The sequence below is a fragment of the Mytilus edulis genome, chromosome 2 (assembly GCF_963676685.1).
Source record: "Mytilus edulis chromosome 2, xbMytEdul2.2, whole genome shotgun sequence".
NCBI classification, from domain to species: Eukaryota; Metazoa; Mollusca; class Bivalvia; order Mytilida; family Mytilidae; genus Mytilus; species Mytilus edulis.
The window spans coordinates 99,126,756-99,154,320 of NC_092345.1; the positions used below are offsets into that span (position 1 = coordinate 99,126,756).

Consider the following 27,565-nt stretch of genomic DNA (forward strand, 5'->3'; position numbering starts at 1 on the left):
CTTTCTAACACTGCAAAAAATTCTACATTCACAGTTAACTGAAGTACTTTCATTTTATTATTCAGAAATGAATTTGAATATGTATCATGACCGTTTACTTTGTTTTGCTATTTTTAAAAACCTAAGGCCACTAGTACTTTTAGGTCTTTTATGGTGCAGTGAATACAAAATTTAAAAAAATTCTCAAAAATTCATTTTCATCTGTATGTAAAATTATTTCATATTTTTCTACACCTGATTCATCCCTTAGTTTGGGAAAGTATGTTCAGTTGATACTGTATTTTTTGTCCAATCACACTGTTTAGATACATTAACCTAAGTAGGGTACACAAAAGAGCAACCTAAATTCTGGAATGCAAATACTACCGTGCCACCTATAAACACCACCTAAACATCCAAAATCATGTCCTGAATTCATGAGGAAAACTAAATATTCAGTTCAACCAGGGAGCGGACACAACTTTCCGCGAATTATTTTAAATTAACATTGTAAGTTTATATTTTGAAAGCGTTTAATCCTACAGTAATACAATAAATATGAAACAAGTGACAACATAAGTCATTTAAACCATAAAAAAATCATCATAAACATTTTTTTTTATTGAATATTATTCTAAACATGTTAAAAGAATGAGTAACATTCAGCTGCTTATGAAATATCTGTTTATCAAGCAATGCCCGATATATTCGCGTTGGTTAAAACGACGTGAAACATCTAGTTTAATATATTACCTAAGTAACGATCTATCAATGTGTCATGGCGGCCATAACACCTCTCAGCTGTTTGTAACAAACACTGTTGCATGAAACACTGATTGAGTAGTTTCTTTGAAAATATGTGTGCTCTATGAAAATCTTAAAAGGGCAAAATATACTGCAACCATATACACAAGTTTGGTATATTAATCAGTTAATTTTTCGGGATTTCTAAACAGAAATAAGTCATTGCTTCATCAAATGGATATTTTCTTAGTACTATATAATTGGGAGATATGTCATACAACTGTTTGTTAAATGAAATAGAAAAGGACAAGAATTTTGAAAAAATCTTCTTAAGCAAATGTCCTGTTTCAATTCAATTTCTTATAAAAAGGACGGGTTTCTTTTTATTACACATCTCTTCTGATTTCTGATATATACTTCTATTCACTAAATATACATTTTTGATAATGTATGTCTCGTCTCAGAAATTCTCAAGTAAAAAATATATGAAGATCTAAAATTGTTTACAAACGCAGGAGAGCTAAAACACCTTTCGAGAAAATTCAATGACAGGCAATAAATAAAATAAACCTTGAAAATATACTACCAATTAGCAGGTAACAAGATCTCAGTCGCTTTTATGAAAAAACAATAATGAAAAATAGAAAATAAATGAATACATATTACAGCCATTTGTGTCATTGCTTTTGATTTTTTTTTGGTGTTTTTATCTTTACTGGCAATGTAAAACACCTTGTATGTTTTCGATATTCTATCTTCATTTTGTCCGTCATTGGCATAGTTGAGGAAATAAAGCGAAAAGTAAAATCACAAATATACTGAACTCAGAGGAAATCTGATCGGAAAGTCCATAATCACATGGCAAAATCAAATGACAAAACACATCAAAAACGAATGGACAAGAACGAACAAGAACTGTCATAAACCTGACTTGGTACAGACATTTTCAAATGTAGAAAATGGTGGATTAAACCTGGTTTTATAGCGCTAAACCTCTCACTTTGTTGACAGTCTCATCAATTTCCATTATATTTACAATGATGCGTGAACTAAACAAACATAATAAATAAAATAGTCAAAATATGGGTACAGCAGTCATCATCTACAAACACATTCATTGATTCGCTGACGTCAGTGTGAAGTTGATACGGAATATTTATCAACAAGGTCTTGGTACCTTCCGATGATTTTTTTAGAAAAAGGACGAGACGTTCTTTGACATACCCCTGGTTCATCAACTTTCTTCTCAGACACTAATGACGTTTTACAAAGTCTGAGTAGGAGCTGCAAGCTCTTTAACATCGAATAAGTTGGGAAATATATACCGCTTATGCAGGTGTTGGTATATTGCTACTAAGGTATAAATACTAAAGTGGCGACAATTAAAAGATTGGTTGAGAAAAATGAATTTACAAAATAATATAGATTGTTAAACCAGAGCTCAGAGAAAAACATGAAAAAGAAGTATAAATAAAGTTATATCTAGTACATACGTTACTTTTTAACTAGCTACAAGGACACTTTTGACCCACCATTTTTATCGAAAAATCAGATTTAATGGAGTTCCTAATTTTTTAATTTATTTCGGAATTCGCTATGTCTGTTAATACTCTCTCTTACATAAAATATTTATAAATAACAATGTTTCTTTTCTCTCAACCGATTTGTGACTTTCGAACAGCGGTATACTAGTGGCTTTTATTTAGCGGATAATCGAATCATATGTGGTGTGAAAACCATTTCAATGAATGGCTTGATATATTGCAAAGACATTTAGAATCTGCTGTTACCTAATGTGATTTATGTAGCTTTGAGGCTGTGACGTGACGTATTTCTAGTTTACACTTGTGCTCTAAATTATTTCGATTGTTCGGACAATTCACTCCTCAAATATGTAATTTATATGGCGATCCAACGTTTGACTTCAAGTGTATCTTATTAACACCATTGGTCGATAAAATTGGTCTGATATGTTTTTAAATATGAATTCTATTGTCAATTGACTGTCAGTTAAAGAGGTAACCATTTGCCTACCAGTCAATGCTTTAGGACCGGTAAAATAATAATCGTCTGTAAACAACTTGTTCATCAATTACATAATTGTTGCAAAATCAAGATTGTAAATCTTTCAGGCAGAGTTGACATAGAAAGTATAGTTTTACTATTTTGATTGAACTGTTTAAAGTTGTAATTGTTCGAACCCTTAAGATTTGAGCATTATGTTGTATAACTGTACATTTTAAACCTTAAAAGATGGCTCAAATTTGCATTTTTGTCATAGGCTGGCTAAGATCATATACCAATATACCAATCCATTCCTTCGGATACCAACTGTTCTAATTGTTTCTCGAACAGATCTTACTTTTTTTGCTATACTCTTAGTATTTTGTAATTGCTACAAAATCTAAAAAAACATTAAGTGTCATTTTCAGGATAAAGTTTTTAATCGGTATTAAAAGTGTTTTATTGAAAGTGTTGTAGTTTGACTCTTAGGAAAAGGACAAAGTTAGTGTCATTTTACATTAATTTTCGTTGTTTAAAATAGTTAAATCATTGTGCAAAAATTAAGTCGACGGTATGTTACCGATGCTCAAATTTCATAAATCTATTACAAACTAGATGTTTTTACAATCTGTTTGGTAGAGTATTTTTGTCTAATAAACTTTATTTAGATTACAAGCGCAATACAAATGTTATATCGTTTGTCTATTATCGTCTGCAATGAAATATGGGAGAGTTTTAAATGTCAATTACAACCTCTTTGGCGATATTGTGAAAACTGACGCAAGTGTCAGTATTCATATGAAATAGGTAATCAAATAACAACAAATATACTCAAGTGTCAAATGGAAAAATAATATTATTATACAATGTACCTTACATATATTATAAACAATTATATCACGTGACATGGAATAATTCAGATAATTTTATTCAATCGCAAGGAAGGACGAATAACCCTTAAAATTTAAACCGGCGAATTACCTTTCGAATTTTTTTATTTGTACTCGAGTTACCTCCCATGAAAATTACGTCACAGACGTAAATAAACAAAATGGCAGCGTTCACGTTACACTTGGAGCCCATCGAGAGACGAGAAAATAAGGCTTTAAGGATTATGTACCCTTGTATTGCTAATGTTAATTGCAATGCTAAACATATGGAAATTTTATAGAAAATCCAAAGTCTTCATCCTTGTTCTATCATATTTGGCAATTTGATGACTGATAGATATATGATTAATGCATGCAGTGCTAGCATTGATTTCCTTAAAACAAGTTTATTAATGTAGTTATTAGTTAGAACAAATAAAAATATGGACCAAATCAAGTACACCTTTTAGGGTGCGCTCGACTTTAGTTTTTCTGCACGAGGTATTTTGGAATTTACAGGTTGGTTAGAACTTTTTGTAAAAAATAAACACTAGCACATCATAGAAAAGCAAGTGAGTAATCTATGTTTCAATTTTTATAACAAAAATCTCTTTATTAAAGGCTGTGGATTTTCTATAATAATCTTGGTTTATTTGCCACAAAGTACTCTTTTTCTATTAAATGCAATGCAACAGTAAATAATAATGCTTTGTATCAAGTTTCCCCCTAGTATATGTTCAAAAAGGCCTGTCTCTATTATTCATTATATCTGTAGTTTTGATACAATTGATGTTTAAAAAATTCGTACAAAAATGGCTACAGAAGGGTACATAAACCTTAACCATGAATGTATTGCCAGCACTGCAGCAGCGGATGATATTTCTTATAAACGGTCCTTCTCAGGGCCGTACATACATAACAAAAAGATTCTACCTTTGTTGTACATTCGAGAAAATGTCTTGAACACAAAATCGAAAATGTATTTTTAAACGACTTGAAACGTTAGCTTGTGTTTGTTACTAAACATATCATAAGTGTTTAAATGGCCTTCCGCTGTTAGTTCGGTATAATAAAACATTTGTGGCCCCTTATAATCGATGAATATCCAAAATTGTCAACCCTTAAAAGTTAATTAACTTCGGGCTGCGCCCTCAGTGAAATAACCTTCTCGTGTTGACAATTTTGGATATTCATCTTTTCAACGGGCCATAATTGTATAATGATAAACAAGACTTCTCGCAGTAACTAAAGCATATGACTTCAAATACGTTAGATAAATGTTTTATGTACATATGAATTTCGTTTTTATATGTTTATCATCTGATCGATACTTTATAAAAAAGAAGATGTGGTATGATTGCCAATGAGACAACTGTCCGCAAGAAACCAAAATGACACAGACATTAACAACTATAGGTCACCGTACGGCCTTCAACATTGAGTAACGCTTGTTAACTAATTACTATTATGTCTGTCTGTCTGTTATTTCATTGTTTATAATGTCTGTATGTTAGCAGGTAGTTGTTTGCTGGTTTTTACAATGTCTGTCTGTTAGCTGATTCTGGTTGTTATGATGTCTGTTTGTTAGCTGGTTGTGATAATGTTTTGTCTGTTAGCTGTTTGTTATTATTTATGCCTGTTATCTGATTGTTAATAATTTCTGTATGTTAGCAGGTAGATGTTATGTCTGTCTGGTTGCTGGTTTTTATAATGTCTGCCTGTTAGATGATTCTGGTTGTTATAATGTCTGTCTGTTAGCTGGTTATGATTAATTTTGTCTGTTAGCTGAGTGTTATTTCTTTGATATGTTAGCTGAGTGTTATAATGTATGTCTGTGTAAGTTGATTGTGTTATGTCTGTCTGTAAGCTTGTTGTTATCTTGTCTTTCTGTTATCTGATTGTTGTTTTGTTTTTCTGTTTAATGGTTGTTATTATTTCTGTCTGTTATCTAATTGATATTGTGTCTGTCAGCTGGTTTTTATAAAGTCTGTTAGCTGATTGTTATTATGTCTGTATGTCAGCTGGTTGTTATTTTGTCTGTCTGTTAGCTGATTGTTAAAGTGTCTGTCTGTTAGTGGTATCTGTCCTTTAAATGGCTGTTATTGTGTTTTTGTGTTAGCTAATTATTGTTGTGTCTGTCTGTTAACTGGTTGTTATTATCTCTGTCAGTTAGCTGATTATTATAATGTCTGTCTGTTAGATGATTGTTACTTTGTCTGTCTGTTAGCTGGTAATTATAATATCTGCTTGTTATTTACTGACTGTTGGCGTGTCTGTTAGCTGGAACTTTGTATGTCTCTCTGTTATGTTATTGTTATTGTTATTATGTCTGTCTATTAAATGATTTTTATAATATATGATTGCTGGTTGCTTACCTTTAAATTAAAATAACACTTTATATTTTTTTGTGTATTCAAGGCTCTATATTGTAATTTACTCGAACCTTTATAGATACTTAAATACATAAGGAGCTCACAATGGAGATTGGGGTTACTTCCTGTAATTGGGTTTACGGTGATATGCTCAAAATATGGACCACAAATTGCAAGATTATACCATATTTTTTATAACCGTCATTTTAATGACATCCTATATTAAATTGCATTTACGTTTGATACTATATAACTGTATATTGATATGGAGTACGATCTACATATCATATATAACTATGTTAGTGAGAATTTTATGCGAAAGGTTTGGCTAGCTATAAAACCAGGTTTTACTAGCTTTAATACACCTTTTTCTACATAAGAAAATGCCTATACCAAGTCAGGAGTATGATAGTTGTTATCCATTAGTTTGATGTGTTTGGGCTTTTGATTTCGCCATTTGATTAGGGACTTTCCTTTTTGAATTTTCCCCGGAGTTTTTTTTAAGATTTTACTTTTTACATTATTACTGGCCAGCTATCAATTTAAATCAATACATTTGAAAGTTCGACAACCATATGTAAATATAAGGATGAAATATATGTGCATAAAACGATGTCAATTCATATATAAAAAATTAAGAGTACCTAGCTGTATATTTCTGAATTATAAATAAAGTCATCATAGATACCAGGATTAATATTTTGTATTTGTGCCAGACACGCCCTTCATCTACAAAATACTCAACAGCGACGCTCTAATCAAAAATGTTAAAAAGGCCAAATAAAGAACGAAGTTAAACAAGTGCGTCAGTTGAGTGATGATAGTGATTTATATAAACATGGGTCTTATTTCAAATAGTGATTTTATTTTAATAGGTAAATCTTTCTTAAATATTTTTATAACTATAAGACCTGAGTTCCAGTGGATGTTGTATTAAAATTGAAACGTTTTTAATTCAAACGGTTCATCTGATGGTCAACTTCTGATTGTAGAAGGGAGTAATAACTTAACTTTCTTTATAATTCCTTAATTCTTCAACAAATAATTTCAGAAAGGTATGTTACAAATTATGTCAATACCGACGCACTTTTTTCATCATACACGAAGTCAATTCAATTTATGCATGGTGTTAAAATGAACATGTGAGTAAAGCACGATAAATATGTTCCCACTTAACAAGTCAACATGTCATTGCCACGTGAAATCGTACGCAATCATTCTGGGGAAGGACTAATTTCTACTTAATTTTCACCTGAAAATTATCAGTTAGACAATACTAATTTCTTTGATGAGACAATTAACAGTACGATTACTACAGTATAATATCGAATGATAAATCATCGGAAACAATAAACTATAATATACTTGATTTTAAACGTTCACATATAGGCAGTCTGGCTTGGTCTCGAACTCTATGTAACTATTTGTCTTACTGGATTTTCACATATAGGCAGTTTTACTGGGTATCGAACTCTACGTGACTATTTGTCTTACTGGATTTGCCGGATCATTGTTCGGACATCCTGGGTTTGCAAGCAATCAGTTTGGTTAATATAGATATTGACATTTTAAGTACCTGTTAATGTATAAGCTATTTTTCTGAAAATAAGCCTGTGGTATTTTTGTTGTTGTTTTAGTTAAATGACTGTCTGAAAATTTTTAAGGGTGCTTACTTTCAAAGAAGGTGTTGAAATAAGTTTCGATAAAAAGCTAATAGGAAGTTCTTTACTAGTTACAGGTACATAATTAGTTATTTGAATAAATGGAAGTGTGAAAGTGTGATTGTCAGACAGCAAATAATACGAGATTTTAACAATAAACATATATAGATTAAAATCTAAAGACCAATTGAGATTATTTAAAACTTAATTAGTATTTTTGCATATAACAAAAACGCTTTCTTTCAATTATTTAAAGGTAAGTGGGATATATCGAAAAAAAAGAATTTCAAAGTGGTTATAAAGTTTCAAATGAGATCGCTTAGTTATAATGACAATATAATCTCATTTCAAAATGTTTGAACGACGACAACTAGCAATGTTTTAACAGTAAAAATTATTTACAATCAAAATAGATTCATGCAGAAATGTTATCACTTATTTTATACCTTGCGTTGATCAACAGTTTACGTAAAAGGATGTGTTAATCACTTGGTGTATGAGATGATAGGTTATATAGTAAAAAAAAACATGTGATTGACAGGTTACTGTAAGTATATTAGACTAATGTGTGTGAAATATGTTTACTTGATAATATGTTGAAGCTGAAACAACGCATTCTCTAATTTCAGAATATTTCACAATCGGATCCTCCAACCACTTCTTTCATACTGGTAAGTCAAACTCTTTTTGTTTGTACTTATATTATAAGATTCTGAAAAGAATACACAAGTAAACACATTTCAGTTTTTTTCGTACCCGATGAATAAAATGCATTTAAGAATTTGTACATGTTTAACAATCTTTGATAGAATAATAGTGGTGTTTACACGCAATAAAATACAACTGACGAATATAGAAAGTTAAAACAACTGTTCCCATGGATTTTTCATAAATATCCTTTAAGGAGGCTCTGGTGTCTTCCTTATTTTGGATTTTAAAGAAGCAGATATCTTTGGTCTAGATATTTGATAATTGTGCAAATTTTGAGAGTTGTATGAAATTTATGAAAAAGACTTTTGATATTAATATAGAAGATGGTGTGTTTTATCATAATTACAGCTGTTAATTCTGAAAAACACATTGTTTGTGTTTGATTAGATTTTTTTCAACTTTGCCAAATTAGGGGAGATAACGCAGATAAAGTATGTTTTAAAATAGAAAGTGTTACGAATTAATCTATTTTGATTTGTAGCAAGAAAACAAGTTCTGTGACCCCATTTTTTTCTTTTTCTTATCTGAAAGCATGTTATGAAAGCAATCTTCTCATATTTTATCTTAAAGTTCTTATAGAACATTTTCGTTTTATCACACAAAATGTGATTTTCCCTACATTATCTATACAAAATTTAACAATTTTGCACAACCTGTAGCGTGAAAAAAGTCTGGTGACCCATACTTTTTAATATGTTTTCTGAAAAAAGCATGATAAAAACTTCATTTTGACAAATAATCAATAAATTCTGTCAATTTTAAATTAGACGCCCTAGCTACCTTAACCGCACTTTTTAAATACAGAAATCAATACGGTTACATATAGACATGATATATGCACCAATACTACTGTTACTACCTGACTTGTTACATTTGGTTGCAAGTACTTTGACATCCGTTAAACCTACCGTGATTATCATGTTGGGATTCTTTTACAAGCATTGTCCTATGTAGATATCAATATTTAGAACTATCGAAAATCCTTGCAACACATTCACTTAGTGTTTTTTTAATTGAACTACAACTGCAAATTCAAGAGCCCAAACAGACCAAACGAATGGGAAACAACTATCATATTTCTAACTTGGTACAGTCAAATGATGGCTCAAATCATGTTTTAATTGATGGCAGTAATTTTTGAAAATATAGGAGGGTTCGCAAGTGAAAATGAAAAAGTAAAATCACAAAAATACTGAACTTAGAGGAAAATCAATTCGGAAAGTCCATAATCACATGGCAAAATCAAATAACAAAACGCATCAAAAACGAATGGACAAGAACTGTCATATTCCTGACTTGGTACAGGCATTTTCAAATGTAGAAAATGGTGGATTAAACCTGGTTCTATAGCGCTAACCCTCTCACTTTCATGACAGTCTCATCAATTTCCGATATATTTACATTGATGCGTTAAATAAACAGACACAATAAATAAAATAGTCAAAATATGGGTACATCAGTCATCATCGTATAACAATTTTAAAAGGAACAATTTAACAGAACACAAAAACATCTACTATCTACGAACACATTCATTGATTTGAGTGTCTGACGTCAGAAAACAACACTTTATATATTTCATGCGTCCGAATTTCTTGATTAACCGTCATTTTGGATATATGGGTGCCAGGGAATCTCACAGCAGGATATTTAGATGCCAAGGATATATAAGAACAGTTAAAGTTATACTATAATAACATTCTAAAAAAATCAAAATTCTTGAAAACAATGTTAATATAAAAGCGAAAAGTTGGTTAGGAATTTCTATATTTAAATGTGTATGGTTCAATTTGAGTTTAATGCATGTGTGTTTTTTTCAGGATATGTTTTGGTCTAAGTGTTTACTGTGTTTCATAATAGTAATAGTCATATGTCTAGATGTAATTATGTCTTCTCCACTGAGATCATATCAAGATGTTTTGGATCAGGAAGACAGAAAGGTAACTGAATATAACGATATAATAGTCTTAACACCTACGCATGGTCTAACACCATGTTGATATCATACGATAAGTTTGTTTCAAATATCATGTCTCTAGGCAGACGTATATTTCAACTGATGTCGATTTATTTCGTTCATCTTTTGGTTAATTGCACTATTTCAATATCATCAAGATAGTCTCCAGCTTTGCTCCAAAAAATAAAAAGTAAAGAAAATCCATAAATGTTTCATTTCTATGTGTGTGATTTCTCTATTTTTATTTCTTGTATCATTACGTGTATATATTATATATTATAATATGTTGAACTAACATTAAATTATTTTCAAATAACATTTGTATACTTTTATTTCAGTGTTTTGCGTCATAAGATAATTGATGTACATATATACAATCGTATAGTTAATCATCGGTAGTTGTTCGCGATGCGTTGACTTGGGTCAAATACAATTTTTGCTCTTGTTGATTAATATTAAAAAAGGTTAGATGTAATGTAATTATCGCTTAGGAAGGTTCATATGTGAATATCGCATATTTGATGATGGTGTTAATTAATACATATATTGTTTTCATCCTTCCATTTGTACCCGACACTTGAACCTTTAGTTGGTTAAATCTAAATAATTGTCTTCAATTATTCAAATAAATTGACATAGTTGAAACGCGGACTGAGAAAGAGGATTTCAAAATGAACTGTTACGTAAAACGAATTTTTCACGTGACCTCTTTTCTCAACATGAAAGCATGGTAACAGGAGACTTTATTTGTACCAGTATACATAATATACAAAAACTTTAGATGTGAACCTGTCATATGTACAATAATCGTCTGACTGCAGGATAATTTCGAACTTTTGAATTCATCAATAGAAAGATCAGTTAAGGTGTGAAACGAAATGTAGAACAATAATATGGTAGCTTAATAGATAATTCACCTTTAGAAAAATTATTGGAAGAAGGTGGAAGTTTTGTCAAACTTGAAACATTTAGAAATCTCCACCATTTACCCAATACATCCATTCACTTTAGATGTTTCGACAACTTTTCTTCTACTTTTCACATTACACATGTCAACGGAAACACCAAAATCAAATAAACAATAGGTTCTCAATCTTTAAAGCATAATTAGGCATGGATTTGTTCATGCATCAACAATTTTGAAAAATCACTTTGATTTTATAACTGCAAGTAAACGCCATGCAGTATTACGGTAAGATACGATGTTTCAGTGTTTCATATCACTGATGACATGCGTTTGTTGTCTTAGATATTTATTTATGAGTATAGTCGTCTGATCTTTAATTTAACGGAATGTGTCTTATTTCCGTTTGTGATTTTTTCACTGAGTGCAGATTCAAATAGTTTGTGATGCATGCACAGCAGTAGATGCAAGACGTAATACATTGAAGTGGCCTTCGACTGTTTCTGCTCTTTGTTTGGGCTGTTGTCCATATTTCCATTCTCAACTTTATATCTCATGTAATCTTTTTAGTTATCACAAGAACAATGTCATGTTATGTCATATGGTATATACCTTATTGTAAATAACCAAGTTTCAAATGTTAAAGCATCTGCATCTTCCAAATTCCCAGTAACTGTATAAAATGAATATTCAGTTCATAAAACTTATGTATTCTATCAAATTTATGAAAACTTTAAATAAAATATATGCATATAATTTTGAAAAAAACAACATAACCACTGGGTGACTGATTGCTCCTTTTTGATATTTGTATTATGATTTAAAAAAAAGAAAGAAAAATTCCGAGTCAGGAATATGATAATTCGTTTAATGTGTTTCGGCTTTTGATTTATTGTCTGATTAGGGAATTTCTGTTTTCAATTCTTTGGTATTTCAAAATCAGACCCTCATAAAACAGTTATGAACACTGTCTAACCTTTGATAGAACCATCATCCCGTCAATACAACAAATCATCTGTTCAGTTTAATTTCCGGTATCAGCTAGCAAAGTACAATGTATATAATTGTAGCATACATTTTGTATGAAAACCACCTTCAATCTGAAACTTAAAATAAAATTCTTTGAAAATCAAAGTCAATGAACTAAGTCCTCAATATCATTCAATCTGTATTATCAAAAAACGCTTAAAAAATAATTTTAACTGTTTATTTGATACAACAAGGAACAAATAGGAACTTTGTTCCGGGGGAAACTATTTAAGTTTAAATCAAATCAAATCGACATACCAAAATAAGGACCTTTGGAGTTTCTGTTTTTGTTTGTTTTTGTTTGTTTCTTTTTTGTCAAAAATGGTTAGTTACCATAAAGCTGTTTGTATGTCGTCAATATTATTAGGTACTTTTTTTTATGTAACTATGCAAATGTAGTATGCATGTTTTATATAGAGTACAATATTTGACGATTTATACAAACAGTTAATGTATTTCAAATAGCATCCAGATTATGTCAGATTGTGGTTTAATTCGAATGTGATATAATACAACTTTGTTTTAATGGTTTTAAATTTCCCAGGTCATTAATCGAGTTTAGTGATTTTATACAGTCTTTGCTAGAGATAATGTATCATGAGAAACGGTTTATTGTGATATAATTGAGGTATATCTGCCCATCTGAATTGATATCTTCGAGTGACTTGGTGTATCTAACAAATCTCACTACGAGACATATAGATTGTAGTTTTCACCGAGAATCAGACGAGGATTTCCGACAATGATATTTAAATGCATGGTAACTCAAAGTAGGAAAATTGTCCCTTTATATATAATGTTGTCGGTAATGGTCATGTACCTTGTTTGACATGGCGAGATAATCTGCGTAATCCTAATTGTCGGGTCTTGAATGATTTTACTAAACTAGAATCTACAGCAAATCTCAAAATGCAGCTTAAAACTTGTTTATTTAAATAAAAAAATATACGCAAGACATGCCGTTATAGCTTGAAACGCGGTTTTTATGGTTAGCTTATTAGTATTTCATTATTCAAACTATGAAGAAAAAAACAAGTTTTATCGAGCACCAATTGTAATTAATTGTTTATATTCACCCCACATATACCAAGCTTTAGAAAATAAATATATATTTCTTGGTATTCCTAAACGGTAGATTATATAGACAGAACAAGAAGTATACTTAACAACACAATTATTTTCATTTACCTGTGTATTCTTTGACGTATTTGTTTTTGTTTTTTCAAATTTGATGTTTTATAAAATTGTTTAACATTTCACAGCAGTTTTATACTTTTACTTTAATAATTCATCCCTTATTTTGATTATGGATTTATTTATTTACATTGTATCACAGATCAAATTTATTCGTTCATTGTGTGTTTATCTGTGTCGCTTCGTTTTTTGATTGAGTTAAATCATTCCAATAGATATTTTATAGTTTGTCTTTCTATGTTATACTACTGTTTTTTATATAGATTAGACCGTTGGTTTTCCCGTTTGAATGGTTTTACACTCGTAATTTTGGGGCCCTTTATAACTTGCTGTTCAGTGTAAGCCAAGGCTCCGTGTTGAAGACCGTACCTTGAACTATAATGGTTTACTTTTATAAATTGTGACTTTAATGGTCAGTTGTCTCTAGTTCTCCTATATCTATATATATCGTTTATAACTTCCTTATAATAGCAAATGTCATTCAATTTACATCCTTAATAAACCAGAACCCAAAAGTGCTATGAAATATACTTGCCTGTCTGTAAAATATTAATCATGACCTCCACTTTTAGCTATAATAAAACCTAGGCAATAAATACAAAGAAATCACCCCTCCCAAATGTCGTATTATCGTGAGCCAAAATCCATAAACTGAAGGAAAAAAAAGCCTTAAGTGGATTAAGTCATGGATTATTCGGTTATTGCTAAAACGTGAAATAAAGATTATACTCTTAACGAAAAGATTAAAACTATAAGGTCTTTGTTATAAAAAGGAATGAAACGATTAATAGAATAAAAAACACGTTTGCTACATTTATTTGCCAACACAGAAACGATGCTAAACACACCCTTTTCCTTTATCATAAATATTCACAAGCAATATTTTTTACATATATTTTTTTATACTACTGTCATACATGTGAGAGGTTTATCTAGTTATAAAACCAGGTTCCATCCACCATTTTCTACATAAGAAAATGTCTGTACCAAGTCAAGAATAGTTTAGTTGTTATCCATTTGTTTGATGTGTTTGAGCTTTTGGTTTTGTCATTTGATAAGGGACTTTTCGTTATGAATTTTCCTCGGTGATCAGTACTTTTGTGATTTTACTTTTAAATCGCAAATTACATTATATAAACTGTTTAATAAGGGAATGCTATGTTTTCAGTTCAACTGAAGGCCCTCATATACTTCAACAACACTAAATATAGGGAAAATCCTGTACAATCATATATTACTATTATATTACATTCCTCTGCTATATACCAAAATTATGGAGGTATTCTTACCAATTACGTAATGCTGTTATGATCGTACAGTGCTAAAGAAACATTTTTCCAATTTAGCAACTGCGAATATAAATAAAGTCAACAGTTATGTACCACTGTTAATATTCGTCAATAGATTTAGCAAACACTAACTCTGGTTAAGATCTAAAACCGAGGGAAACATGTCAACTATAAGAGGAAAACAATGGAACAACAGAAAAAATGAACTACATCAAAAACATACACCAACATACATAGAAACGGATTATTTGATAACAAACAAATAAGATATGATACTAACATTTCAAAGGTATGTGTTAAAGTACGAACGACCTAAGTTCCTATAACCGAAAACATCATATACAAAGTAGCATACATTGTATTAAACAAAACGATCTTATGATTGTCTTCGACATATGAGTTGGAATATCCCTTTACAATTTTTCTTCTCTCTTTTTCGACGACTCAGTCAATGTCAACGCCTTTGAATTATTTTATTCGAATACATTCCACAAAAAATAAAAAAAGGTATAAATTGATTATCACAGAACATCAATTCTTTCATTTTAAAAAAGAAGGATGGCAATTCCACTAATTATTGCTTTAGAATGCACTATTTGTAACTCTTCTGTCTTGGAACTTTCTTCTGTCATTTTGCCTAATTCTTAGTTTTGTCCCTGTCAAGAAGAAAATACACAAGAGACAATTTCATTTAATTATCTTTTATTTAATACTATTAAATAACTTGGTGTTAGATATACAAGGCGTACAATTTATCTTCGGAAAACCTATACAGGATGTTTTTTTAATTGATGGATAAGTGATGCCTTGCCTCAAACTTATTTGTGTTCTATGTTTAAAGTATAAAGGTTGATAAATATGTTCGGATTTCAAATCGTCCGGAAAATATCGTGCATTTTGATAACGATATTGTTAATAATTATTGTTATGATGATATTGTCGTGCAATGATTGACAGTTTTTAAAAGGTTCTTTGTCAGTTTTTCGTATAATTAGTTGATTGATAACTTCTAAATTTAGCAGGTATCGATAAATATTAAATAGAATAGCATGTCAGTAGCACAACCAAAGGTGAGTGTTAAAGGTTAAATGATATTCGGGCTTTTTCACTTTAGCATTTAAATAATAATGATAAAAAAAAACTTGAAATGCCAGCAAGATCCTTGTTTGCATGTTTGAAAAGCAGGACACAGAAACAAATGAAAAAATAAGCTGCCAGATAAGTTATACATATAATATTAATTCTTGATATCATATTACACATAAATATTCAATTTCGTTAAAAACCTTGCCATATGAATCTCGAAGATATAGGGTGATAAATAATACATTACACCAAGAATTAATGTAGCATATTTTAATTATATTAATATCAATTGTCGTTGAAATATTGGAACAAAAAGATGATTTATAAAAATAGATAATACACGTATTTCATAGAACTGATGGGTCCCAGTCCTACTTATAATTTTTGCCATTTTAAAACGTTTTTTTCGAATGGTTTATTTAATCGATATAAACACTATGCATAAAATTTAACAAAACGGTTGAGGCAATCTTACCATACACCATAGACTTAGGGAAAGACTTCAGTTAAAGGGATAACTGCAGGGCTACCTCTTTTTATTCTTTTGGCATATTGGTTATTTTATTTGCCTTCTTGTATATGTCAAACTAAAAAGTTAAGAATTGCATTTAGATAAAATGCGAGATTTGTCAAGAGTACAAAAATAAACCTCCTCCGTTTTCAAATATGAAATCAAAATTCGTACAGAACTGAAGATCTGGTAAGCACAGAAAAACATATCCTCTTACATACTTTTTTTTCTCGAATTCGTGGACGATTTCGAAAACCATTGATCTACAAAAAAAGATTTGGAAATATATTACAATAAAAGTAAAACGTGAATCATCAGTACCCATTCCTCTTCATATTTAATAGTATTCGATGATTATAAAAATTAGTTTTAATCACCTGATAAATCTACCAGCTATTTATCAACGGCATCGATATTGTTATATACTTTCATATGTTGATGATGGGTGCATAATGAACTTAATGTCAGACGATTAGTCGGAGTTGAATAGACAACAGTCATCTCTATTTTATGCGCAACCTTTTCTCTGATATGTGTTACATCAGAACAATGCTGTTCATCGTACAGTACAGAAGACCTGATCAGCACAGAAATAAATGACTTTTTACATACTTTTCGCGGACGATTTCCAAAGTTATTAATCTAATTTAAAAGTAAAAAAAAACAGATTTGGAATTATTTATTACAATTTATCTTACCTCCTATACGTTTCTAGGAATATGATTGGTTAAAAGCATCCACGTGGAGACGGTGTATATTTGATATTAGGTTAGTAGGGAGGCGGGGCTTATTTCATACGCGGTTAGTAATGGGGTTACGTCCATTTATATTCCATATTAGGTAAGAAGGGAGGCGGGGATTATTTCATACACGGTTAGTAGTGGTGTTGCGTCCCTTAATAAAAACTAAACGGTACTGAGAAAAAATCTTAGAGATTTCAACAGACAAATAAATTGATGATTAAGATTGAAATAAATTCATAAATCACATTTAAACCTATTAAACCTATTCAGTTGTTATTGCTGGTACCTGTTTTTGTAGGATCCTTGAAAGTAGTTTCTTAATACTAACAGTATTGAAGAATTGCTCATTTTGATAGGTCACTAGTCTAAATTTCACACTAAAGATATTCGGTAAGATAAATTCGTTACATAGTGTGCTAGTGACCTAATACGGTATATATGGGGTCAGTAAATTCCATATATTAGGTCACTAGTACACTATGTAACTAATTATACTAGTAAGCAAAAAGTGAATCATCAGTACCCGTTCCTCTTTATATTTAATACTATTCGATTATAAGAATTAGTTTTAATCACCTGATAAATCTACCAGCTATTTATCAACGGCATCTATATTGTTATATACTTTCATATGTTGATGATGGGTGAATAATGAACTTAATGTCAGACGATAAGTCGGAGTTGAAATAGACAACAGTCATCTCTACTTTATTGATCAACCTTGTCTCTGATATATGTTACATCTATTGATTCATTTAAAACAATGCTGATCATGTTCAGAACAGAATTGCCGATGAATATTTCTACAGTGCTTCAGTTCAGAAATCGACGTTATATATTTTCCACGACCAAATTTGAATGTTAAATTTCATACTAGATAGGTACAGCTACTATAAATATTACCTTTTTTAGTTTTAGTTTGTTACCCCGATTTTTGCAGAACCGAATTGCCGATGAATATTTCTACAGTGCTTCAGTTCAAAAATCGACGTTATATATTTTCCACGACCAAATTTTAATGTTAAATTTCATTCTAGATAGGTACAGCTACTATAAATACTACCGTTTTTATTTTTAGATTGTTACCCCGATTTTGGTTTTTGTCCATGGATTTATGAGTTTTGAAAAGCGGTATACTACTGTTGCCTTTATTTATACCTCAATAAGAAAATTAGGTTTTTCTACTCTCTTTTGTTTTAAAATCTAATTGCGATAAACGTTATTATTCAAATGTTCAAAACTTGTATACTGAACAGCATTGAAACGATGTGTACCTTTTAACAACTAAAATTAAGTAATCGATTAATTTTATTTCATCTTGATTTTAAGTTCAATTATATGAAAATCGACACATGAACTGAGAATGCTTCTTATAAAAAAATTAAAAATAAACTAACACATGACTGGGCTATTTAACCCCAAATATTCACGGTTGAATTATCATTTTTGTTATTGATTTAACTAAACGAACATATTGGTTTCTAGGACTATGTTATTTATAAAACAAACATTTTATTTTTGCAGATGGTTGCCTTAGCTCATATCATGCGGTTAGCGATGGCTTTACCAGACAATGGGATGTTTTTGGATAAACGGAATGCTGGTACTGTAGATACGTTATATAATCTTCCAGATTTGTTTTCTGCAGGTCGATGAGGTAATATTTCCTTCTAAAATAAATTGAATTGTTAGTAAGGACCCTGATTGTACATTAATATTTGAGGCATAAGAAAAATAGTTTATGTTGATGCCAACAAAGCGGTATGGCAAATAGGAAAAAAACAGTATGTGTCCGCAAGCAAAAGATAAGCATTGCCTTGTCATAGTGCATAGTTTGATAATGATAGTTAATAATATGTTTTTAAGTTTGATGTTGTCTCGCGCATAACTGTGTGGTATTGTCTCTTTGATTTTGTGTTTTCTTTTATGTCTTTAACAGATAATATGAGATTAGTTTCTGATTTAAGGAAAAAAAAATATCTCTTTTTATTGTATTGCCTATGGGAGTGAGATATCCTGTGGTATATTGCTTTGCGTGTCATGATATAGAGCTCTTATGACTTTCAGTTGCACATGGTATTGTTTTTCTGATAAATTTACTCTTTCAGATGTCTTTTCGACAATGAAATTGTCTTCCTTTTTTTCTATCATGGAATTGCTTCTCTGCTTCGCGATCTGTTAGAGTTTGGTTTTGATTTTGGTATCACCTTTATGGTTAAAGGACTCCTTGAGTTTTCCTTTGGTCAAAGTATTGCCTTGTAGTTTTTATCTAGCTCTTATAATTTTCTTTTTGGTCATTATATTGCTTCTCTGATTAGCGGGTTCTTAAAATGTTCTTTTGTTCAGTAATTGGCTCTCTAATAAAAGAACTCTTCAGAGTTTTTTTATGATCATAGTATTACAATTTTGGTGTACAAAGAATAAATCAAAAATAATATGAAATTTTTGAAACTTTTGGCAGGCAAAATCCTCATATTTTAATAAACGTTATCACGTGGCTTATAAAACTGACATTCTATTGTAATGTTCATAGTAAGTTTTGATCAGCAGGATTTATGTGATTGTTTTCTTTCATTTGTACGTAATAACATAAAACCATTTTGGGTTCTCTTGCTCTTTTATAACGGACTATCATTTGTCATTTTACATCACAATACAATATCTTAACCAATTGTTCTTTGAAAATAATTGATATTAGGATCTTAGTTTTATAATTCTGTATCGCGCTATAAGCAATAGCTATTGGAAATGGTATTTACAATAGATAGTATAGTTAACATGATGTGTGTATGATCAATGGATTAGCTTAAATTGGAATTAAAGTTAATCCGATCTTAATCAGAAGGTTAATGCTTGTCTCGGAACATTCAACCTGTTCATCAGTACAAATTGACAATTGAAAATTTACCGAGACAAATTCAGTTTTATGTCGCACGTGTTTATGTTTTGACAAATTATCTGTTATTCTATTTTGAAAGGCAAATTACTTTTGAAATATTGAACAACTATCTAAAGAATAGTGAGAAGTCATTACAGAATATTGTTTTGAATGACAAGGATACTAGTTTTCTATTATACTTTTCCTGTTTTATTTCATATTTCGTCTATTAAGGAAGTGCAATTACAATAACTCAAGTTTTTTGTACTTCAAATTATATCAAATAAAAAGAATACTGATTATTGGTTTGTTCATTGGTAACGTTGTTGACGTACTGACATATTATGTCGTATTAACTACGTCTATTGATAGGGAACATGCTTTAATAGTGTTATGGGCGTATACCGTTACAAACGTACAGCATTAAACCTTCACAACAAAAAAAACATTAATTTGTATTCAAAAGACAACCATTCGACGGCTAAATGAAAAAGAAAAAGCAATAATGTCCCTTTTTATATTGTTGTTTCTGGTTTTTGTCCGTGCATAATACAGGAGTATCACAATTTCAGAAAATAAACAAATATTCTTGTTTAGATCAATGGCCATTTTATTCCCTGGATTTAACGTCGGACGCATGTCATAAAGGAGTACTTGATAGCATCCCAGTTTTTTGTGGAGCTCATATGACTAAAATCTTTAGTTGAGAGGGTTTTTTGGTTTAGATATTTTACTTTCTTACTTATTTCGAATTCTTATCCATTTTTATTTTTTTAAACTTAGCTCAGTTTTGTCTATTGATATGTGTCTACTACTAAACACGGTTTCTACCAGGACAGAGGTTTATAACTATACATAACACCCCGAATAAGTTGTTATTTGTTTGAATCGAAACATTTTATATCATGTATTTATTAAACGTAATTAAAAGAATCGATAAATGTAACATCAGCTGTACCATACAAATGAGTATATGTCATATTTTTTTTTATTTGCAGATTGTGATGATGGCAGTTGAATAAAGAGCAAATATTCATTGTTTTCTTCTAATTATAAGATGTTTACTACGAATGTTGGGTTTAGTTGCAGCTAATTTAATTGTCATATATGTTTTAACAACAAAACTTTGGTTATCAAAACTAATTACGCAATAATCTTGAAAGACAGTAATCTGTTTATTATCAATGTACGACTTGTGTAGAAATATGGTAATATGATTTTGCTTTCGATAGAAGCCCAATCAAAAGGTACAATGTATTATGGAAATGCCATTATTTAAACGAAATAGATTAGTCAATACATTCCTCACAACGGGCTATATACAAATTCATTCTTGAAGAACAACGTCTGATTTCTTTTATGAGTACAGATGTGGCATGATTGTTAATGAGATAAACATTTACTGAAGACCAAAAACCTAAATTGTTAACAACAACACATTCCGATCTCAAGGGAAAAGATTCAAAACAGACAGCTATCTAGACTATAAAAACATCAAACAATAAATAATAGAACAAAGCAGAACCAAGACAACAATTACCTTACTTGACTATAGGCTTTTGATTTGATACGAACACATTATGACATACTTAGGTTTCACTGACCTTAACTTCCTTTTTCATGAATATGTCAACAGTTGTTATCCATTCATTTGATGTGTTTGGGATTTTTATTTTTCCATTTGATTACGGACTTCAGAGTTCGGTATTTTTTGTTATTTTACTCTATTTTCAACCTTGGTCAATGGTGTGAAAAAAAACGTGACAAAATTTAACCGTTTAACTTAGTTAAAAAAGACTTTTTTCTGCAGATTGATACTAATGTAAAAAGTAAAATACTAAACTCCTAAGAAAATTCAAAACGGAAAGTCCCTAATCAAATGGCAAAATCAAAAGCTCAAACACACCTTAAAATTGGACAACAACTGACATATTCCTGACTTGGTACAGTACAGGCATTTTAGAAATGTAGAAAATGGTGGATTATACCTGGTTTTAAAGCTAGCTAACCCTCTCACTTGTATGTCAGTCGCATAAAATATCATTATATTGACAACGATGTGTGAACAAAACAAACAGACATATTATGTTAAAATGTGAAACATAAGGGTACTACAGCAGTCAACATTGTGTTATTATCTTAATCACTTTAAAAACAAACAAATATGTAAACAAACATGTACCATGGCACTATATCAGGATGTTTAAGTACAGAACTACGTCATATGTTACAACGAAACACATAAAGTCAAATAGACAAAGCATGTTAGCAAAATAGAAAGATAACAGTACAAAAATTATCATAGAAAATTAACCAGTGACGGGATGAATAAGTGCAGAGCCACGTCATATTTAACAAGGAAACACTAAAAGGCATATGTATAAAACATATTAGCAAAAATTAAAGACAAGATTACAAAAATTTTCATAGAACAATAACACAATGACGGGATGTATAAGTACAGAGCCATGTCAAATGGATACCACCAAAAAAAGACTAAACAGTAAAAGTAATATTTATAAAGACAATTAAAAGAATAATATAACAAGTTATTACGATGATAAACGTTACAAAGTGAATGAGTGATATGATTTTAAAATCCACTTTCGTAAAGTATTTTTTATTATGAAGATCATGGTTTGATTAATAAAGTTTCTTTGTTGTATACATTTTGTCATTATGATGTCATATACTTTATTAGAGAAGCACGCTCCTCTGAGGAAACAGCATATGCCTTGACTTCTATATCTTCCGATCAGAGACAATGTCGTAAGAACCCATTGCGTATTATCAATATACATTTGTTTACTCTAAATAAGACCCTTATTTTAAAAAAATCTTTTTACGGCCTCGTTGCCTTCAAATATCATCAAACAGCATACGATGTGGGCGTTTACGTCACATCCAACTTAGAAACATAATGCCAAGTCTAAACCTCAAACATGAAAATAAAACACCCATATTTATATAATATGAACGTGTGAGTCAGATGCCAATATTAAGATAAAATATTCTTGTTACAAACCTAGATGGCAGACATCTCATCGGTTTTTATCATTTTTCATTTTTTTTGAATTTCTTAAATATTGTTTGCCTCATATCATCAAAATTATACCAGCAAGTAGATGCAAAACAGAGAGAAATCGACCTTAAGCCAATGAATATCGATAAATCTATTACCCTATTTATAATAAAAATAATAATAATAATAAAAAAAAATAAGTGACTATTGAAAATTGGATTGATATAAAAATTCTATATAGAAAAAAGCCCATACCGCATTGTCAGCTATAAAAGGCCTCAAAATAACAAATGTAAAACAATTCAAACGAGAAAACTAACGATCTAATTTATGTACAAAAAATGAACGAAAAACAAATATGTAACACATTAACAAACGACAGCTACTGAATTACAGATTTCTGACTTGGAACAGGCACATATATACAAAATGTGGCGGGGTTAAATCCCAACCCTCCCCTAACCTAGGACAGTGGTGTGACAGTACAACATAACAACGAAATATAAAAATCAGTTGAAAAAGACTTAACTCATCAGATGGATACAAATATAAATACATCTAACAAAAACACAGAGTGGATAATAACATTTGGCAGCGAAATGTGTTATGACGGGCACGAGATATCGTGATCCTTAAGCCATCAATTGGAAAAACAAGTTTAAAATACAGATGTTTTCAGTCGAGTATTATGCCAGGCAATTAGTTAAACGCGAAAAAGAAGACGTAGATATTCTTTCCGAAAGTATTAAGGCTGTTTATTGAGTTAAGCCATTCCAATTGACATTTTAAAGTGTGTCTTTTGATGTTGTTTCAGATAGGAGAGAAGGTTTGGTACCATTAAAACGTATAAGCCCGCTGCAATTGTTTCCACTTGTCCTATGTCAGGAATCTGATGTTCGGTAGTTGTAGTTTGTTTATAAGTTTTTCTCGGTTTCTGATTTTTTGTATAGATTAGACCGTTGGTTTTTCCGTTTGAATTGTATTACACTGGTAATTTTTGGGGCCCTTTATAGCTTGCTGTTTGGTGTGAGCCAAGGATCCGTACGTTGACCAATAATGGTTTAAATTTATAAATTGTAACTTGGATGGAGAGTTGTCTCATTGGCACTCATACCTCATATCTTCTTATATCTATGTTATGTGTTTAATACAAATCAGAATTATTGAATTCCTTAATTCGGTCTGTTAATAACCATATTGCATCAATATTTAAAGACCAAAAATACACACCTGTCCTACCACCATGACAAATATGTCGTTGTCCTCGCAGATAAAGTCCAAAGCAATATCGGTTTTATGTGATAGATAAAGGCAACAGTAACATCTCTTTCATATTCATTTGATAAAATTTACTGTTTGCAATAGCATGAATTGTTCTATATAATAAGAATGTTCTTATCCCGGGCATAAAAACAATGCCGTATTTGGCGAAACCTTTTCAACTTTTGATCTTCAGTGTTGTACAACTTTGTACTTTTTTCACTTTCGATCTTTTATATCTGGGCGTCACTTGTAAGTCTTGTGTGGACAAGGCGCGTTTTTGGCGTATTGAATTTTAAACCTGATGCTTTTTGTTATCTATTAATCATGTTTTTCTTTGTCTAATATGTTCTATTAATTTGTATTGTAGTCCTGTAATATTATGTTGTCATATCAATGTTATATTTAACTTTGCCATTAAAGTGCGAGGTTTGGCATGCCATAAAACCAGGTTCAACCCTCCACTTTTATTCCCCTTTAAAAGTGTCCTGTACCAAGTCAGGAAGATGGCCATTGTTATATTATTGTTCGTTTCTGTGTGTGTTGCATTTTATCGTTGAGTCGTTTGTGTTTTCTCTTATTTTTGATAAATTGAGATAAGACGTGTCACGGTACTTGTCTATCCCAAATTCATGTATTTGGTTTTCATGTTATATTTGTTATTCTCGTGGTGTTTTGTATGATGCTTTGTCCGTTTCTGTGTGTGTTACGTTTCGGTGTTATGTCGTTGTTCTCCTCTTATATTTAATGCGTTTCCCTCGGTTTTAGTTTGTTACCCCGATTTTGTTTTTTGTCCATGGATTTATGAGTTTTGAACAGCGGTATACTACTGTTGCCTTTATTTACATACCGCTGTTCAGGAGTAAAATTGATTAAGAAAGAAAAAAATCCGGGTTACAAATTAAAACCGATGGGAACACATCAACTAAAACAGAAAAAGACAACAGAACAACAGAAAAACAGAACTGCAATGAAAACAAACGCCACCATACATAAAAAAAGGACTATTTGACACAGGACATTTTAAGAGAAAACGGTGCGTTGAAACTGGTTTTACTGCTAGCAAAATCTCCCGATTATTTGACAATATCAAAACATACCGCTAAAATGACAACACTATGTGACAGGAATACAGTATAAACAAATGTTAGAAAACTCGGCACAGTGAAATACATAAATAATATTATAGTGCATTACAACAAGTAAACCGCAGAATTACAACGGAGATATCCCATGAATGAACCCCATGTCAGCAGAGGACACCTCAGACTGTGAATCAAATGAATCAATCAACTCCACAAAAAGTGACGTGTTTTATGCCGTATATATCATCACAGGTAATCTTGAAATTTATACAATTATATGGAAAGAGATAAAAAAAAAAAAGTCCAAATAACTATAATGGTTATGACGGTCTTGAAAGGCTATGATTTCAAATTAATACTGTGAAGACGTCATAATTGTTTTGACTGACACAATACATTATTCGTGGAAATATAAAATAACACCACTATACTGAAAAATAAGACATATGTGAAATGAACCGAAAATACAGAATTCAAATCACAAACGATCAGACATAAGACAATACCCAACCGTACTTACAAAAGAAACATCATAGCGCAATACATGAAATGGGGGGTTAGATGTTTAAATAACGATACGAACGGGATCTTCCTTCAGAGTTCGAAGTTAATGTTAAAACTACCTTTTTCTAGAGATGCCGTGATTCCGATGTGGATAATAAGGAAAATTTCTGTACCAAGTCAGGAATATGACAGTTGTTATTTATTCGTTTAATGTGTTTGAGCTATTGATTTTGCCATTTGATTAGGGACTTTCCGTTTTGAATTTTCCTGTATTTTTGTGATTTTACATTTTAGAGAATATAAAATATAAGACTCTTTCCTCTTGTAGTTGTATTTAAACATTTGACTTTTCTACACTTTACAAAAGCATCCCCCATTCCAAACTATAAGACACATCTTTGAAAGAGTATATCGTGCTTTATAAAATAAAATAACCAGCGTAGATACAAGTATCTTATCTATAGGAGGGATAAATCGTACATTGTAAAAAAAAACACCACTCTAATTCAAACAAACAATTCTCTGAAACTGACATTAATAAGATGCTTGTTTTCTAAATTGACAACAGATTGTTACATTGGGGGCGTGTTTTTAGCGAATAATCGGGATTGCTATAGTTCTTTTCTTATCGAATTGTTCCTTTCTTCATAAGAGGAACTTCTTAGTAAGAAAGAAAAACAGTTATCATTATTCTTTAACTTCACTAACCGCTCTATTGAGGATGTTCTCTAACTAAATAATTCAGATTTGGTGACATGTTGAATGCATCTCTCCCATTGAACCTGAGAAAAATAATACAACAGATACAGCTATGCATGCCTTATATCCTGACTTACATCTAGAAATTGTTTACGGAATATATATCTCCCAGTTGGTACTATATGCCAGGGCTTGTAGTTCCTAACAACAAGATTGTCTTGCTCACAATGAACATGATGAAGCTTTTACACTAAGAGTTTCCACTGTTGAAGTCATCCCTAAGTAAAGTTTACGGACACCATCTTGATTAGTCGTTATGGAATATCTGTTCACTGATTTAATTTGTTCCAATTGTCGTAACTACACTGAACCACGTCCCCTTTCCCCGAATGTGACTTACCTAATTAGACTTATCACAAAGTTTGTTCTTGCATGAGCAAGACAACTGGTGTTACATGTGGAGCAGGATCTGGTCACCCTTCCAGAGCATCTGGAATCACCCCTGGGTTCGATTTTCTCAGTCTTTTGTTTTCTTTTGTGTACTATTGTTTGTCTGATTCATTGTACTGTTGTTTCTTTTTTAGCCATCTTTTTCGTGTTTTGCCTTGACATCGTCCGTTTATTTTCGTGTTTTGCCTTGACGTCTTCCGTTTACTTTCGTGTTTTGCCTCGACATCGTCCGTTTATTTACGTGTTTTGCCTTGACATCGTCCGTTTATTTACGTGTTTTGCCTTGACATCGTCCGTTTATTTACGTGTATTGCCTTGACATCGTCCGTTTACAGTATTGGTGCTACGTTTGTAACGTCAGAAAACGTTCATCGACGGAACGTTGAGAAAACGTTATTGAAGCCTGTGTCAACGATTGCATCTAAATCTTTTTTAGTTTTTTTTTCTTTTGAGTCTACTGTGAGTCAATAAAAATTGCAGTTTACAAATTATAGATTTTGTATGTACGTGTTATTGTTTATGTATATTAATTGTTGAAGGTTTGAAGTTTAATAAATATTTGAATGATTGAAAGGATAATTTCCATAATGGCGATCGACAAAAAAAGAAACATA

General features: G+C 31.0%; 1 long non-coding RNA gene across 2 annotated transcripts in view; it reads left to right on the forward strand.

Annotated features, from left to right (window-relative positions):
* Nucleotides 1-18,710, forward strand: part of LOC139513613 (uncharacterized) — a 33,858-nt gene extending 15,148 nt beyond the window's left edge. The window contains exons 1-4 of one of the 2 annotated variants that reach the window (XR_011662483.1): nt 8,080-8,176; nt 8,259-8,300; nt 10,161-10,280; nt 18,578-18,710. This is a non-coding gene — a long non-coding RNA (uncharacterized lncRNA). Of the gene's footprint in view, nt 1-8,079; nt 8,177-8,258; nt 8,301-10,160; nt 10,281-18,577 lie in introns of those variants that run through there. The other variant, XR_011662482.1, reaches the window with a different exon arrangement.
* The last annotated feature ends 8,855 nt before the right edge of the window (nt 18,711-27,565 follow it).